Source organism: Homalodisca vitripennis, chromosome X (assembly GCF_021130785.1).
Source record: "Homalodisca vitripennis isolate AUS2020 chromosome X, UT_GWSS_2.1, whole genome shotgun sequence".
In the NCBI taxonomy this organism is placed as follows: Eukaryota; Metazoa; Arthropoda; class Insecta; order Hemiptera; family Cicadellidae; genus Homalodisca; species Homalodisca vitripennis.
In genome coordinates this window covers 36,931,317-36,951,156 of record NC_060215.1, presented here as the reverse complement: position 1 = coordinate 36,951,156, position 19,840 = coordinate 36,931,317, and the positions used below count along the sequence as shown (strand labels likewise).

Here is a 19,840-nt window from a genome sequence, read left to right as displayed (position 1 = left end):
TTGTTAAGGTTCATTTAAATTAACTATATGTACATGAATTTCAGAGAAAACGCTGTATTCTTAGTATAAGTCTCTGATAATTTAGGGTAAAATATAAAAGCTGACCTGAATTTTCCAAGAATAAAGATAATGATCTTCTATCACCGTTGTTTTTGTGTTGTACAATTTAATGACATGGTCGGTACATCATAATTATGAGAGTAGAGAATATCGGTTATAAGTTCACTGATTTTAGGCAAAAAACATGCATCCGTTTTCAGAACGTTTTGAGGTAAACTTCATGTATTCTTAAGTTGTGTTTCATTACAACACTCTAAACCTTATAACCATAAAGGTTTTTGATATTTTTTTATACTTTCAACAAAGCACCGTATTTATCTGCAGAATGTTGTATTCGTAAAAACGTCATCACAGTGTGTTAGTAAGAGTGGTACTCTTTCCCCTTTGTTGTCTAGTCTTGACCTTAAAGTTAATTTTGACGATACATTTTGTATTGTTGTGAACATATTGTGTGGTATTTAATTTATGAGGGGAACGAAAAAAATAATTCTGGGTAGTGTAAGATAATTGCACCACTACTGTGCTAAACAATGCCGATTGAAAGTAATAAACAATATTTATTGTTTAGTGCGTTTGTTTGTGTTAAAACGCTACCACCATGAACCACTGTCTAGTTACGACTATAGCCGTGGTATTGTTTAAATCCTCTTTGTTTTAATTACTTTATATTAAAAACACTCTTAGTAATTCGAACGCTAAGGATAAGTCAGTCAAGAGACGGTGCCTATTTTATTGGACGAATAACTTAGGAAAGATTTAAAATCTCCTAACTATAGAAAAACACATTAATAAACTAATTTTATTAAATGTGACAACATTTTATGAATTACTTTTAAAACATACATAAGAATATTTACTTTTTTCAGTCACTATAATTTATAATGAGCCATTTATAGTTCTGTTGAGCTAGTCATTGTAAATTCTTCGCTTAGGCTTGGATACTTTTGCAAGTCATTGTCATATTGTATGAAATGAAATTCATTATTAGTCACAAACAATTTACAAGACACAATATACATAATTAGTGGTGTTAAGACTAATAAAGTCTGCATCCTCAGGTGTAATAAATAATAAGTAAAGTAAACCTTACTTTACTTATTACTTTACAAAAGAGATAGTTTAAATATAAATTAAGCCTATATCTGAATTTCTGAAACTTAATTCATTATTATATATTAATAAATGATGTATTTATTAGTAATAATATAATAGTATTTTTATATATGCTAAATTAAGTATCGTTATAACTGGCATAATTGAAACTTTGGCTATAAAACCTCCACTAGAAGAACTACAACTCCTACAATAAAAAGTTTGTTTGTAGATCAACCTTTTGTTAAGTTCAGAAACTACTTTTCTAAGTTATTAGGTCTTAATATCACTTCTTCGGCTATTGAATTACACCTGAAGAGAAATTGGAATAGTTGCAGTAAACTTAAAGGCACTTACTTTTGTACTCTTCCAATCAATAAATTCATTTCTGAACAATTGGCACGGTAAGTCTTTCAACTTTGAGCCTCAGAAAGGTTTCATCTTTAATACATAGAATGGTAAATGTGCAATTAGATTTTTTTGCAGCTAGAATGTTGGTCATGTAACACCAGACCGTGTGCATGTTTTAGTAGTTAATTTCGTGTTTGGATGCAGTTTTTAATGCTCTTTCATGTAATGAATCTCAAGATAAAGGTTACTATTTCAAAACCTTCTGTTTTCTGATTCTCTTTATATTTTCGAATCAGGGGAAAAAAGTACTTCATAAAAAGTTTTAAGTTTTTAATGAACATTTATTATCGGTTTTTATAGTATCTCCATTATTAAAAACGTTAAGAGGGTTTTTACTATATTTTCCGTCTGTAAACTATACTCGTTTTTCTTCAAATGAGAATCAAATACCTTGTGTGTAACTGGGTTAAAGGTCTAGTATCATATGTATTAAAGAATTTTACCTTTGGAATTCTAATCTTCTCAACATAATTGTATTATACTGTATGCTTTTCTTTTGTGAAGTAAAAATTTCAGAACGTTACCTTATTTTTTTAATTAAAACTTGTTCCATGACTTAAATTGTCCATGACTCAGTTTATCATTTTAGTTATTTATAATATTTATAGATCACATATGCTTCTTGTCCTTGACTGTGTATTCCTCAAAAACACACAACTGTATTTCCTTATTTTTGGGGCTTGAAAGTAGAAAACATAATATTCTAAATACATGTGTTTTGTCCTGATTGATTATGACGAATGAATGTTATCTCAGGCTGACCTTGAGTTTCCTTTTCAGGTGCAACACCAGTACTAATCTGCCGGAGCTAATTGACTGAAGAAGCTGTAAGTACAGATTAGTTTTAACATTAAATTCATACGAAAGGTGATAAGATTTACATTTATTGATATAACTGAAGTTGTTGTATCATTTCTTATGTATTCGATTTAAAGACCAGGAGAAGTGAGGATGTAAACATTTTATGTCACTATAGTATGGATGTGCAATAAGAAAGCCTCTGCCCTCCCACGACAACGGGGGAGGGGTGTATCAGCTGAGCTATCCAGATCTGAATCTTAATAGTATTAGTTCAACAGCATCTCAGACGCTTGATTAAAATGGAAATTGGATCTACTCTATCCAAAGAAAATCATATTCTTTCATCAGATCATTTTAGTTTCCGTGATAATCAGATTGTGATAATGAGTAATGAGGTAATTGTACTAAACATCGATATAAAGATTATTCATTTAATAAAAAAAAAACAAGTAATGTCAAACTATGGCTAAACGTGCTTTTCCTTCAAACTAAACATTGTATTTCACAGTTATCACAAGATTAGATATTTCTGAAACAGGTTGTGATATCATTTGGTATACCGCGGTTAAATTAAGATTCCAAACAAGATATTGCACAAACTTTCTCACTCTACAAACTAAACATTTTATTTCACAGTTATCACAAGATTAGATATTTCTGAAACAGGTTGTGATATCATTTGGTATACCGCGGTTTAATTAAGATTCCAAACAAGATATTGCACAAACTTTCTCACTCTACAAACTAAACATTTTATTTCACAGTTATCACAAGATTAGATATTTCTGAAACAGGTTGTGATATCATTTGGTATACCGCGGTTTAATTAAGATTCCAAACAAGATATTGCACAAACTTTCTCACTCTACAAACTAAACATTTTATTTCACAGTTATCACAAGATTAGATATTTCTGAAACAGGTTGTGATATAATTTGGTATACCGCGGTTTAATTAAGATTCCAAACAAGATATTGCACAAACTTTCTCACTCTACAAACTAAACATTTTATTTCACAGTTACCACAAAATCAGAGATTTCTTAAATATGTTGTGATGTTATCTGTTATCACGCGGTTATAATAGGATTCTAAACAAGATATTGCACAAACTTTCTCCCTCTTCAAACTAAATGTTGTATTTCTCCGTTTCCTCACTGTAACAGATTTCTGAAGGGTCTACAGTTAAGATTGCATTTGAGTCCTTGTAGGTTCACTTTGTTTTATAAACAAACAAAAATATATCTTGTGCAACATATGATTTCGTATTCATACGCAGTTTGGCTAACAATGTTAGTTGGACTATAATGAGTGACTAACGACCATTTTACATTAAACTTGGACATATTTGTACAGAAAACTTGGATTTAAAAAAATAAAAATAGTACAAATGAAAAATTACAATCATATCCGATTATTGCCATCCGCATGCTCAATTCGGTCAGAATTGATCCATTTCCTTAGTTTCCGCTAATGGCTTCACACAGACGGACATTTGCAAGAAAACCATTTTAGTTTACTGTAGTTGTCCCAAAACAAACTATCACAACAATTTCGATTGAAGTAAGTTAATATGGAAAGTTGAGTTGTCTGTGTGTTTCTTCTGTATAAGACAGTCTTTAATTCGGACCGTACTACTAAAACCCCTCACTTTGTAATGGTATCTAACATGTGCACTGCAGGTGTATGTGATGAATTGTTCCATGCAGTGGACCCGCAATAGTGGACAGGGCTGAGAACCGAGGGTGTGTAGCTTTATAGTGACAAGGCAACTATTCTAGCGGAGCGATCTACACCGTTGCGATGATCCTTGGTTATGTCGCTCGGGTGTAGAAAGTAACTATCTTTTGGCTCTCATTTAAAATCTCACAGTGACCAGTACATTTCCCGAACAGACAATTAAAGCTATAGTTCCGTACAGTGTTTTGGTGAATCCCTTTGTGTAAAATGTCAGAGTAGTTTGTTTGTAGAGAAATTAAATAGCGTAAATGCGGTGCTCTCAACTCAATAAAATTAATGGTGCTATGAACAGGCTTGAACTGTGCAAGTGCAACCATAAAAATGACCAATTAACTGCGTAGACTTGCCTGCAGTACTCTGTTGTCACTGGACTGAGCCAAACAACTATAAAGTCCATAGTTGCATGTGACAGTGTTATTGTAGTCTGTTATACATGCTGATATAAAGCCTCAGGGAATCCAACGTTCTTGTTACACGAGTATCTCACCATTAGTCGACCCACGTATACCATCTTATAGTATTGTTGGTGTTATTACATGTTACGGTCAGCAAGCAAATGTGTTTGAGCTGACAAAATCCCCTTTGATAGTATGATGTCTTCCAAAAATAGTATTTCGTTGTGATTGTAATACATTCTCAGTTAGCTCTCATCCAGTGACTGATATATGATACATTCCTGCCTACACACCAGTTATTTGTAGATTTGAGCAAAAGGAGATTCAAATATGTATACAAATCATGAAGTATGTTTTTCTTTGAATACTTAATCTTTTCACTGCCACACTGCTTTTTCTAGGTTGCTTAAAATACTGAAAAGTAATTTTCTAGAGCTGTTGCATAAAGTGCTACAATATGGTGCACTTTTAGTGTAACACCACATAATACTACTACTTTCAGTACAGTTAAGAAGTTCATGTAAAGTTGTATAGCTATGCTAATTATTTAAATTTATTTCACTGAATGTATACAAGTTTTTAATTGTTATAAAAAGCTCCTAATTGTGTTATTATGATTTTTTTTTAAATATTATAAATCTTTAACAATGAGAACCGATTAGCATATAACGACATAAAAAATTACAACATACTTTTTATAAAATATGTGATCATAGTTCTTACAATAAAATTGCCATAAAAATATACACGTATGCAATTTTTTCCTTTACCGATATTTTAACATTGTTTCTAGTTGAATTAATGCTGTGTTTAATAATGTAACTGGTTTAAATAGCTGTAGTTTTTTTATAAAAACAAATTTATAATTCAGCCATCCTTATACCTTACTTACACTGTTATATAAAATTTTTAATCTTGTTTTTAATGCGAAAGATATTACAAATTAAGAATTTTTTAGATGTGTTCTGTATACCAATTCGAAATTGTCAAAACGTTGGAAGATCTTCATTAACGATCCCTTATAACAATTGTCAGTTTTTATATAAAGTATATCCTGAAATGTTTATGCTTGCTTAAACTCCTACATGTATGTTTTTAGGAGCGCAGACGGTTGTTTCCAAACTAACCACTTTAAAATGTACGGGTGATTCTTAACTCTTTAACTTTTGACCTTACTGAAATAGTTGATTCTCTAAGGTGAATCATTGAGGAATGGATGGTTTATATAGTAATTGATACCTCTCTATAAAACTAAAATAACAAAAGCCGATCTCAAGGTGTAGTCACTTCAAATTTGCAACTTTATATGATTTGAAATAGATTTATGATGAGTGTGTCTTGGAATGGAAATATTAAGGTTAATAATATACTAAAATGTTTACCATTCTTAGGTATAAATAATACTTAGACAACTATTTAAATTGAGTTATTCAGCAAACACACAAATTAAAGATTTAATTATAGTAATAAGAATAATAAGAATTTAATTATTAATGTAATGAAAACTTGAAGATCGTCCTTTTGGGCCAGTCATGAGTATTTTATGACAACAGTCCTTTAATAATTAAGAAACAAACATTTTCAGTTTATAATAGCTTAGACGAGTTTGTGAAACAATGTTTGGAACTGTGTCAGTATTGGAAGCTAAAGAGATAATTTAGAACTGTCAAACTGGGATATGCTGTTCGTGATTAACGTTGGCTCCCACTGGGTACAATGGAGGTATATTTCAACTAATAGTTTAATAAAAGCCACATCCATATTTCATAGCCATATATTGTATTCGTTCCAGAGTTTTTTTTTTGCCAAAAATTCAGTAGTGGCAGAGAAGTATTTTTGATGCGGTAATTGGGCTAGAAGCATATCTAAGCAATGAAAAATAATTGGTTATATTATAGCCTTAAATACTTTTTTTGTCGCCATATGTTAAAATAATTGTTTTATTTGGCTTGTAATTACTGAAAGATTTTTATGTATCCTTAATAAATATATGGTTACTTTAAAAATTGAACTGAATAAACTGAACCAAATTTCTGTTACTAAACAAGTATCTATTCTGGACATAGCAATAGCAAAAGGAGCATAAAGGATTTTACTAATATGTTTTAAGAAAAATCCTGAATGAAATAAAAAATTCTTTATTTATACAGGCAAAGTTAGGGCCGCATGGCCCTTTCTTACACTTAACCTGCGACAAAGTAAAATTTATAACATTAAATAAATATTACCTTAAGAATAAAAAAATATGGAAATAATATGAATAAAGCAGGATATAAAACAGCAATTGCATCCCTGGCATCAACTTTGCGATTCCTGCTACTAAACATCACAAATGGAAATTCCCTATGACAAACGTCAAATGTAAAAAAATAATATACAAATAATGTAATATAAAAAAAATGCCTTATGCACATGTTTTATAGACAATTAATTCAATCAGGGGTGTCGCCCTGCAGTGTTTTGTACTGTCCAGAAGACCCCATAGCAGCTTTGGAATGAGACATCTTTTTATTTTGGATTTTAGCCTTTTTCTTGAAAACTGAAAATTATAAAATATTCAACAAAATGTGCAGTATATTTATAATTTTATCTGTTATTATCTTGAGATGATTCAGATCATTTACAAAACATTCATAACGATTCTATTTTTTATTTTTTGGTAGTTTATTTTGTAGAGCAAGTACTTATTCCAGGGTTTCATTTGACATTACTTCACTTATTTTCAATTTTCCGTTGTATATTTACAAAAACGTTGTGATAGAAACTAGGACATTTACTGATTTGTTTCAACCATTTAGATTTCCAAATTTATAATCAATCGAATTCTCAAATATTCCGGCATCTATTTTTGCACACAAACTTTCTTATCAAAAGCAGGTCTGGCCATGGAAAATCAATCCCAGTTGTACTTTCCAAAACTCTCTGGAAGGAGGATAGGTTACGCTATATTGTGGCACTTTATGTGTTTCTTGGAGCATTTATGTATGAGGGGTTTCCTCATGTCGACGGAATACATTGACACTGTTTAGAGCAGGACTGGTGTAACAATGTTTGGAAGTTGGCAAGACTGTCAGCTCCAGCTGATAGGCTTTTACCCAGCCAACAGACACAAACTCTGTTATGTGGAGTGGTGGCTCCTACCGGTGATTGTATTAGGCTCAAGATTGCCACCTCCCAACCTGAAAGTGCTCCAGCAACTGTCACTAGTTCAGAGGCAACATGTGCTCCCACCCGTGTAACTGCATTACAGTTGCATTAGTCTCAAAATGGCCAACTTGTATTTTTTAACTCAGTATTATTCACTTTTGATCTGAAATAATGCAATTAATGTAAATTGGTAAACAATGTATGGTAAAAATATGTGTTCCAATCTTCTCAGTCTGTAAATACAACTCAATAGTATCAGCCTACAAGGAGCAATTCAATTTTCTTTTTGTCTTTGACCTTCAATGAGTGCATGCGTGACCGCCACAAGAGAGGACTTTAATCCTCAAGGATTTTCTTCGAACTTGGTGGGACTGATGAGTCCGATGTACCGAAGCAACTAGTTGCGTAAACAAACTTTAGCAAAAAAGCGAGGACAAGCGATATTACAATACTCACAATCTTACAAGTGATTGTGATATTACAATACTCGCCAATGAAAATTTGCCGTCTTAATAGAACTACAATAGGTAAAGGTATTCGAAATTTGAAAGAATTAGGGCTATTAACTACTTAGGATTTACCCTATGTGGCTAGGTACTTCGGTCCCAAATTGCACTCCAACTAATTTTCGGTTGGGCTCCTGCACTGTTCTTAGGGGAAAAAACAGTCTTTAATAGCCGTAGAGGTGGCCCATTATCCTCTTTGGAATACAATGCGGGCTTGAGTATCCTGTTCATCCCTTTGCGAGGAGTAGCAAGATTGCTCACTTCATGATGAATAAAGTCCCTTTCTCGATGACGAAGAAAAGTACCTATCTTAGTGATTGGAGAAATGAGGAGAAGAGGTGGCTGACAAGAGTGATTTAGGTAAAGAATCACTGATCCCACCAGGAGTGGTCCCGCGACCTCTGACACATTTACGGCTTTAAAAAAAGGAGTACGGGTAGATCCAGATCTTGGTTCTAATAAAAGTAACGGATGCTACTGGGGGCTAGATAAACATGTCTAATTGATGTGCCTGACCAAGATGTTTGAAGCTGTTGAGAGCTGTTGAGATCTTGTCGAGTGGTTGTCGGAGGATCCGAATATTAGCTGACGGCTGTGTTACGTATGGAGTGATTACGAGCCGGGTTCAATACCCATTCGGATAGAATGTGGTGAAGCTCTATGAGGAAGAGTCGAGGAGCCCCTGAAATTAAATTCCGGGGACCCCCTTAACTAACGCCGAATAGGACGAGATGTAACTGTAAATCGACGATGATACCGTCGTGGAGAAACATCCCTGCAACTAATCCATACCTATGAAAAGGGTGCGGAACGTTAGTACTCAAGTGGAAGGATCAAATTGCAGACATGAGACGCAAATTTTGTAGGTTGAGGGAGAAAGAGTACCGAAAGCAAATCAAATTAAATGCCTCGATGTGGCCAGTACGTCATAGGACTTCCTACCAGGAAAGATTTGGTATGTGCCATCTGTAAAATTAAATCTAGCCCTTTGCGGGAGTATAAAGTAGAAAAACGCAATCCTTCGCGCAAGGGATACAATCTGGAAATTCTTACCTGGTGGTGAACCACTACAGATGGATGCAGGCAGTTTGCGAACGACTCTTTTTCCACTCATTAAGACCAGCCGAAAACCGTTAATTACAGAGCAAAGAGCAGATAGGTCATGTCATGCGATCTGCACGTTGGAGCTGCTAGTGAATTAGAACACGATCGAATATGCACGGTGGCATAGAATATACACTTAAACGAATGGTCAAAGTCCCAGGCTACCTGCTGGCAGTTATGAGTTTCTACTTGAAGAATTAGTACTTGTACCTAACGGTGGTTTGAGAGCGAAACTCGTCACGCTTGGGGTAGCACAAGAATTAATTATAAACCCCTCATGTTTTCAAGTAATTCTCTGGATATTCTCACGATTAGATTGCTTTGAATATTGATGCCAGGGGACAGCTATAATTTGGGTATGCGGATTACTATGTAAAATTCACGTTGTGGTCAATAAAGATGACTCAGATACGATTGAGCCAGGTTTCGATACGTTAACAGCTGGATATATGACTATGGCCAACAGCTGGCGATCACAAAAACATACATCATCATGCTAACCGGGAGGAGGATCTCGACCGTGATTTCGATGACAGTGATGTCGGAAGTGGTCCGAACGAAAGGAAGGTACTTTGGGGTGATGCTGTATGTGATATGGTCGCAAACCTAAATCACCTGATTGCAGACCTCGGAGGTCCGTCACAATACAGAAGTAAACTATTGCTCACAGCAGCTCGGATTATCCTGCTGTCCGGATCACAGGTTTGGAAAAATATGATGAGTATGATAAATACCTCATTGCATGCTTGCGGTTCCTTGAAGAGGAGCTTTTTATATCGCATGATTCTACTGCTGTGTGTCCGAATCTGGGGACCTCACTATAGAACACTCTTATAAGTAGGTACCTTATTTTACTTCTCACAGTTTTTAATTGGCCATGTCGCTTGTGCCTGCGTTGGATGGGCAAATCGGCAAATACGATGTGCACATACTACGTAGAAGAGACAGCTGATTATCGACATGCCTAGTTTGTATCCAGAGTTTTTCTGAGAAGGTGTGAGAAGAAACCGTCTTCAACTAGTAATCAGGAATATGGACCTGATTATGCCTTTGACAATTAGTAGGAACGGGACCAATTCAGATGCAGTTGAGATAGAGGGCGGGTGACTAAGAGACCCTGCAGAATATCAAACCGGATAGAATATGTTGTGTTTCATACTTGATGCGTCAAATCTTGAATTTTAATGACATTTAAACCAATGCATCATTTCGTGACACATTTGAGGTTCGTTTAGAAGATCTTCTACCCGCTCGGGTAAAATAAAACCTTTTTTGGGTTCCCCAATTGAGTTGCTTGAGTGAGGTAATATTGAGGTGGTTGATACAGTCTTAAGGAAAGTGATAGTACCAATTTAAGTTTTAAAGTGGGAAGCACTTACTCGGTTGCCAATAGACTGCTAAATGTTTTCTCAAAACAGAAGTTATGGCATAAATATTTATCGAACAGAAAACCTATAAACGGTTAGAATAATATACGTATTACCTTCCTAATATAAATTCTCCAAATAGCCTGAAAAATAGTTTCACTGCCCTAAATATAAAAGTTTAGAGGTATCGTTTTAGTAATATATATTTTTCTCCTGGTTTTACAAGCAAATCACTAGTTTTTTAATGTAATGTATAATGCACTTGTTTGTTGGCTGTGTACTTGTTTACTGTCTATCAAATCTAGTCTGAAACAAACTGTATCCAATTTTCGTATGTACAGTTGACCAACTACCACGTACCACCTCCTCCAGCAAGGTGTTGCTGACAGAGGCTAACTCAAACTTTTGAACCAAATGTGGACGTCTAATATTTTAATAATGTCTGCCTCACAGTATGTATTGTTTACGATAGGTTATTTAGGAAAATTATGTAATAAAGCAGTTTAAAAAGCGCCTATTGAGTTGTATAAATGTTTTCTAAACTATAGTTGAACATTCTTCATTCAATACAGGAGCTATCTTCGCCACGTGAACAAATCATGTTAGTCGGTCCCTTATGTAATGTTACAAGCTGATTGGACATGTCACAATAACATCATCGGTGTCTGTACGCCAGTTATGCTATATAGGGACATAGCATTGCCGTGTACATAGGCATTCAATTAGGTAATAACTGGCTATGGACTGGTAACGTGCAGCCATGGTGATTCAGTTGATTGGCTGCAGGTTTTCAATATCAGCACATTGATGATGGTGACGTACCTCACTGTATTGCTCAGTGGCTGAACTGTATTAATTATATCAGTATAGGTTGCATTCAAACAACGTCATTGATTATCTATACAGTTGTGTACATCTTTTGTAAAAGCTACAAGGGTTGAAAGAATGTCGAATGTTTAATTAAGAAAGACACTTCACATTTAGGAGTGTTTGATATTTTTATCTACTAAACAGTAATAATTAAAACATTCACAATTATGTCATGGTTATGAATTATACTCTCCACAAAACCTACACATTTGCGGGTTGAGTGGACTTTTTACTGAATACAGTCAGCTCTTATTTATATGTAGTATTACATTCATTTTATTCCTATAATAAATATATAATTAGTCTATTAACACACAAGCATTATCATATTCTGTTTAGATTTTAATAAAATTGCATTGTAATATTTATTACAAGAAATGCTAATCAATATAAGAGTATAATATAAATTACGAAATCAATTATTATAAGTTACTTATATAACACAAAATATACATAATACCTAGAATACAAATGTGCTTCTTTTTATATTAAGAGCTTAGTTCCAGATACTGCAATTGATTGTTGATAATTATTTTTAATACACTGTAGTTGCTCGTTACGTAATGGATTGTGTTCTTAATTAATTAAAAATCTAACAATTCAGAGATTGGATTTTATTTTCTTGAGTCCTTCCGCTTATTCAGGAACCGTATAATTTTTACATTTTGGATCATCCTGTATACAAGAAGCATAATAAATTTAAACTCTGAAGACTCTTGGAGCAATTGCAAAAATGTTAAAATAGTAGTAGTTAGTAAAACAATATTTTTCCAATATATGTCACTTTTTGGACGAAGCATTTCGTCAGGCGACTCCACGAATAAATGTTTACATTATTTGTATTACTATTGAATTACCATATGATGTATATATGCAAATACAATAAATTTGGATATATTTCAGCCAGTATTAAAAATTAGATATGACGTACAGTTTAATTTTTGAATTAGAACGAAGACTGGAATTTTCAATAGGGCCTTTTTCATCGTTTAATAGTTTTTCTTCATTTCTGTATATTCCAGTGTTCTTTCTTCTCAATTATTAATATATTACTCTCAATATACATCGCGGACACAATGTCTGCCACACCCTAACATCTAGAAACTGTTAGATTTAAAATTAAAAAAAAAATGTAACTTCATTAATGGTGACATTTCGGTTTGGAAATCCTATATATCACAACCTATGCTAGTTGAACAATCAACAATAGAACATGTATATATATATATATATATATATATATATATATATTGTTTAAAACAATACAAAAAACAAGAAATAACGTTTTAGTAAAACAGTGTAGAACAATCTATAACCTAGAATATTTATCTAAAGAAACATCTTATCCAGGAAAACGATTTATTTTTATTTATAAATAATACTCTACAGAAAATTCTACTTAGATTTCTCTTAAAACCAAATTTTATCCATTATTTACTATTTTTCGTAGGCGGATTGATTTTGTTTATCACTGTTTAGTAATATGAAATTGAATCAACAGTAACTCTATTTTGTGTATTTACATTTTAGTTATCAATGATGTCAGTATCACTGTGGGATTTCGCCATAAAACATAAAGTTCTTTTTTAATTTTCGACTAAGAACGTCTATAAACAGTGGAAATTTGTTGCTATTTAGAATCCATTGCCAGGAGTAAAATGCAGTCAGACAGACAGACGCTAAACGTCGTGCCTCTACTTGACGTAAGTGTGGAGATGGAACTGCGCTGCTGTCTTCACTTTGCCGCACCACCTTCTTCCTCACTCGTTTATGGATTTCACACTGTCAGTCTTTTGTCTGCTGTCAGTAATGGAACACTGTTTTGACTTTGGCATTTCTTTTCGCAATGGCTTTTTGTCAGTAGCGGCACTAAGACTTCAGGGGGCCTCCTTCAAACTACAAGCTGCTTCTAAACCCATGCACCATCTCTTGGGATTGTATTTTATAGATCAAAGCAACGATTTCTATGAACACGGATCCGAAATGCCCCCTTCGTGATCTGAGGCGTAAAAGTTAGTCTACACAAAATTGTAACACTAACTTCGGCGCTGCCCCGAACTATGACCGGAGAAATTAGCGTCAGTCCGGTATGAACTATTTCAGCAGTTTCTGTCACCAAAATTATTTTCCGCGTTATATATTATTAAATAACCCTAATATATATCACATTTTCAATATTTATTATCTCTGAGTACACGTAGAAAGTAAAGACATTATGTATTATGATTGTTTGCTATGATGAAGGATCTAACAATAGATCTATTTCTTGTCATATTTGGTGGTAAGTGCTTTGTTAATCAATCATAGTCATGCTTATAAATTCAATTCCATTGGTTAAGAACTTAAAATAATTCATAATTAAACTGACTGCTAACTTAGTACTTTATTTATGAAGGGTACCTAGTGTGACGTGTAATAATTCAGGTAATAATGTAATTGATTAAATATGCTAAACAGTAGTGTTTATTGAATATACATTGAAGAACGATTGGAGGTTTAGGAAAGTAGAAGAAGAATGTCACTTACATTTAAAGAAACAGTTTAATTTGAATTTAAATCACAAGAAGAGTGTTTAGAATCAAGCTTTAAATAACAGAAGAGCTAATTAATTGAAAAAAAAAAACAAAGCGGGAGGTAGAAGATTTAAAATAAGACTTGTTAACCAATAAATCTTTGTTCAATTTAGTTTCAAGTTGAATTAAGACATTAATTTTACTTGTATTGTAATTTCCCTTATAGTACGATACAATTTGTTTTAGTTTCTATTAGTTTCAATTGAAAGACATATCGGGTTAATACGGTTTTAGTAGTGTATAAAAGTTTGGTTATGATGGATTAATTTATACAACGTATGTGTGATTATAAAATATAATTCACAGGCTATTCTGATCTGTTATAAATAATTTTGGATATACAGCAAGTTTTGCAAAAATACCTGTATTGATTTATAAATATTGTGAAGGTTACTGTAAGAAATGTGCTTGACCTATTTTCAGTTTCATAATAAATGCAGTTTTCCTAGAAGTGAAATACATTCCTTATATATCAGGAAAAGTCATTTAAATTAAAAATAACAGTTCCTCGTAAACCTCTAAATAGGGAAAATATTACATTTTGCTATACTAATTTCGTGGCATAACATCAAGAGACTAAAGTATAATAGTTATATGTTTGATTTCACCTTTTTTGTCTGACCTCGAATTAGATTTTCTCCACTTTGAGATTATTTTTCAATGATATAAAGTACTTGCTACAATCAAAGTTTTTGATTATTTAAATAAAATAAGTAAGTTAATGATATATGTTTTGTCATTAAAAAACTCCCCAAATCTTCTGGGCAAGACACCTGTGTCAGATGGGAACTTACTGATGAATTTCATTTTAAATTGGAAACTTCCAGAGAAATTTCAGTTGTGTTATTAACTAAGTAATATATTTTAGTACTATATGTTCGTATACATTTAATACTTATGTATTTTATTCTTTCAGAGAAATAAAAATAGATTCAATATTAAGGTGTTCCTTGTTTTACCATAGCACTTCATTTGTAATTATAATACATATTTCTATACTATAATGTATACGAGTATTTAATGTATTTAATAGTGCTTTGAGAATGTTTTCGTTTATTTTTTTTTTTTGTTTTGTTTCAAAGTAAAATCAACCACCAAGTTATCAAATTTTCCTTTCAAAACTATGGTAAAACAATACATTTAAGAGTTTCCTAACACAGCATGCTGGCTCCAGTTTAGAGTAATCACTTTGGTTGAGGTAATGGTAGTTGTTATTTACAAATTGATTTTACACTTAAAAGTAAATAGGTGTCCTTGGACCATTAGTTTGGACTGATCGTTTTTATCGCTGTAACAAGTTTTAGTTGGAATAAGTTGTATTTATAATTAAATTTTCATCGGTATTTACTTTGTGCATTGAATTAGTTTGTATCCAATTTAGTTGCACAACGTTGTTCTTTCAAATCATAACAAAAATAGTATTATAACATTTTATTCCAACTTAAATTTTCTTTATTCCACTAGTCAGAATTTAAAATGGTGTAGTGATTCCACTCCTCACATTAGCCTCTAAATAACTGTTTAATCCTTTATCAAGATCTTCCTGTCAAGGACTCGCGCACCTTGAATTGAATCTATTAAAATTACTAGTATTTCTAATGTCTAATCAAACCAAATCAAGATCAAATTTAGTTCCAATGTGTACAAAACACGTAAACGTTATTCCTCTCCCCCTCCCCCGGGGCAAGAAGCTATAGGTATTTTGTTTCATACCAAAATGTAGAACACGAGTTTTGGATGGATGTAGAAACAGTGTGTTCCAGAGACCAGTGTACATCAGATGTCATAGCATATACATTGGCAGTTAGCAATTGGTAACTAGTTTGATTAGTTTGAGTAGACGTAACTGTGCTCCTAGTGGGATGTGTTGAGTATGATTGATTAGATACTGTTTGCAAATGCTATTCCACTAATACCGTAAAATATGTTAATTCTATAGTCAACCTCGTTGTAAGAGTATGGTCAGCAGAATCAGTGGTAGCTGGAAGTAAATGTTAAAGCTAGAGAAGTGTTCTCACAATCCAGTATATCTGAAGCAAATTGAACAGACATGAGGTACAATATTGCATATTGTGAACTATTTATAAAAAACTGTCAATGTTGTGGAAGTGATTAAAACTGGCATGTAAGTATTCGAATTTTGTTTCTTAAAACACAAATAAAACTTATTCAAATTCTTACAGAAAGAACCAGATTAATATGATTTTTTGTGATTTCAAGGTGGTATGACTATACCTCAAAATAAGCATTGAAAACAATGTATCAGTGCCATAGTAAATTCCAGGATTGTCTCTTAAGAAGAAAGAATCATAAATCTGAAAATGTTTCTTGTTTTGTTACTTGTATTAATTTTACTCTCTCCAAAATGTTAAATTTTTGGATAAGAAACAATTTCAGTTTATAATTTCAGAACACTAACCATTTTATGGAACAATAAGTGGTAGGGCTAGTAGCTAATGCTGGATTCGACATTGAAAAATCACTCTTGATTAATAACTTTTGATTGATTGATTGAACTCATTAAGAACAGATGCAATCAGTTGAACAGATCCTTAATAATTCTAACAGGGTTCACTAACTCCACGACGACCAGTTAAACTGATGATGGCCTACAAGTGTTAATCACGTTCCTTGTTCCCTTTATCTGATTACAACTTAGTAAGACGGATTCTGCTGCCTACCCTATTCAGAATCTTCTATGAGTCAACGTCTATTTCTTAGAGGCAGGTCTGAAGAACTAGAATGATTGGAATAGTAGACGTCTCGCAAAGGTTTTTCTACGTTCTTTCACGTCTCTGATAATGTAATTTAGTCATGGGTTCCGTCGTATAATCAACAGTGAGTGCTTCTTCGAGATTTCAGCAAAAGTAGAAGACATGCTAGCTCAGCTTATAGGCCGTAGAAACCTCCATAATTCCTCCTGAATAAAATTTAATATGGTTTTTTTCTTCGACTGAATTACTTTCAGTAACATATCATGTGAATTTAAAACGAAGTTATTTGTCTGTCCTTGTTAAAAAGGGTACGTTGCAGCCAAGCAGGATTGGAATAAGTTACTTGTAAGAAAATTTAAAAAAAAGCGGGCATGAGCCTCCGTTTTCAGATTTACGAATGAGCTGTTTAAAAAGAAGCTCAGACAGCCATTCATGCACCTCAAGATTGTTTGTGTCGCATGATACAGGTTTTAACGATTATAGCAAAAGAATTTTGGCAAATTTTAATAGAGAATTCGGAAAATACAGACAATAAATTAATATTATAGTAATAAAGGTTATATGCATCATCAGAAATGTAAATACATATGGAGCGGTGAAAATACCACTTGTTTTGTCTAACTAAATTATCTCATTATATGAAATAATTACTATGATAAATCCTCTGCCTTTGTTGTAATATTTAAACAATTCCAGTAAAATAACGAAACTTGTAGAATATTTTGTAATGGACATGTACTTCCGAGTACGTTAAAAATTGTCTGTTGAAGCTTCGCTAATTATAAATTTTCAAATGGCAATCATCTTCCCGTTTTTGAGATGTTTTTTACTCTTGAATAATTGGACAGAAGCACAAACTTTAGGTCATTATTGCTGTTCTCAATAATTAAAGTTAATTGTTGAAATAGGTACCTATATTACGAAAAGAATTTTAAATCTTAATGAACTTTTAGAAAAGGATGAGCTAGTTCTCAGTGTTACAAGCGCTTTTGAACCAAAAATACGAAGGAAGATCCCTTAATTAATTATTGTTTATCCCCAACTGAGATTTATCCAGTGTAAGACAATGAATAGATGTAATACTATAACTTACTACGCACAATAAAAACATGATATTATTTTTATTATTTATATATTTAAATTAAGTTGACGAACTTCATAAACGGTGAAATAAAGAAATTTAGCTACATATAATTTTTCGTAAGAGAATAAGAGAAAAATAAAATATGAAATGTACAAGTGAATAGGATACTGCATGCTCATGGAATGTTCAATGCGATGATGCTTATTTCTAGTTATTTAAGGAATAAACAGATGATGAAGGAAAGTTAATAGAGTAGTTGAGACAGATGCATTTACAGTGACAATATTTGTGTTAGACAAGGTGACAGTGATGGATGGTCTGAACCTACAGTACCTGCGTGGGTCCATGGCTCACTTATTGCGAACTGGCACTGGCTTTCTAAGTTATCACTTACCTTGACTGCTATGACTAAACATCTTACGTACAGTACATATGTACTCTCTAACAGTCATCACTTTCCTCGATTGCATTCACTCAACATCTTACCTTCAGTACCTATGCGCAGGCCCTGCGTCTCTAACAGTCATCACTTTCCTCGATTGAATTCACTCAACATCTTACCTACAGTACCTATGTATTCTACCAACATGGATCACTACACCTAACTGACCCACGGTCAGTAACGGTTTCTAACAGTTATCATTTACCTCCATTTCCATGTTCACTAAACATGTTACAAACAGTATCTATGTATTGTAATAATATTTTTACCTGGTATGCTTAAAAACTTATGTTTGATTTATTGTAACATCAGTTGTCGACCATTACTGTTTATCGTTTAATGATCGTGTTTCTTTTAGTTAAACTTTATACTTGATTAGTTTACAAGTATCTATCTACATAATTATCTCAGTTGATTGCTTAAACATTAGTGGAGATAAAAATACAAACTCATAAAAATTCTAATAAAACTGTCAACGAAGTAGTTAAAGTTAAAAGCATTTCTGAATGAAAGAAACCTCATAACACATTACTTGATCCCCAAATCCTTGGCTTCCCTGGTGGGCAAAAAGATTTGTGACACCCTCTGAAACTAGATTACTGGACCTTCAATTAACTCTAAGTAATGAGACTTTTCAATCCTTGCACGTGATGTAAATCAGAATCGCTATTCAACGTTTATAGTAATTCTATCGATTTGCACTTCGAAATTATAAAAGTATACTATGATTTTGGGATTAGGCTGTCTGATTTTCCAACTAATTTTAATTTAACTGGATAAATATTAGTATCAATTAAATTAGTAAAACTGGCTTGAAAACTAGTAGTGTTAAATATATAATATAAACTACCTAAAAATAATGTATTTATTTTTATTTATCAATAGAAATTAAAAAGAAATGTTGTTAATTGGAACAAAAATAATGTATTAGTTATGTTTATTTATTTATTAACAGTAATTATAACTAAATTTTGCTTGTTGGAAGTATTTAAATACTGTAATTTTGTAATATTATGTAGATGGGAAGATTTTGTGGTATAGTATGCTTCGTCACGTCTACTCCATTTGTTCACAGATTGTATGATACAATTAATAAATACCCCTTCAATTTATACATTCTATAAGTTCTTTTCTTATTGGAATTCTTAATTAGTTTGAAAACAAACACTCCAATAATACGCGTTTTATTTTGTGAGGCCTTTCGTGCTCAAAGAACAGATAATCATAACCTCAATATCATTTAGTTATGTGGGTCTGATGATGTTCCTTAAACCGGAAGGCCTCATAAAAATAAAAAGTGTATTATTGGAGTGTTTGTATTCAAACCTTCAATTTACTTTGAGGAAAAATCTAGTAAAAATCTAATGCAGATTATTATCTGGAAAGCCACTATTCTTCCAGCGATCACACATTTAGAATTCTCGTTACACATTACTTCATGTATTGTATACACGTTTATGTGGCCTTGTGGACCATGCCGTATATCTTACACTGCGGTAATGTAATTAGTAACAGCATGCACCGTGTAGTTAATT

The 19,840-nt window shown here is 32.7% G+C and overlaps 1 protein-coding gene across 1 annotated transcript in view; it reads left to right on the top strand.

Annotated features, from left to right (window-relative positions):
• The window catches only part of LOC124368910 (poly(rC)-binding protein 3-like), a 293,457-nt gene that overhangs the window by 74,625 nt on the left and 198,992 nt on the right, over positions 1–19,840 (top strand). Inside the window, exon 2 of the mRNA XM_046826443.1 lies at positions 2,344–2,390. The gene's annotated coding sequence lies outside the window, so the exon portion shown is untranslated. The remainder of the gene's footprint in view (positions 1–2,343; positions 2,391–19,840) is intronic.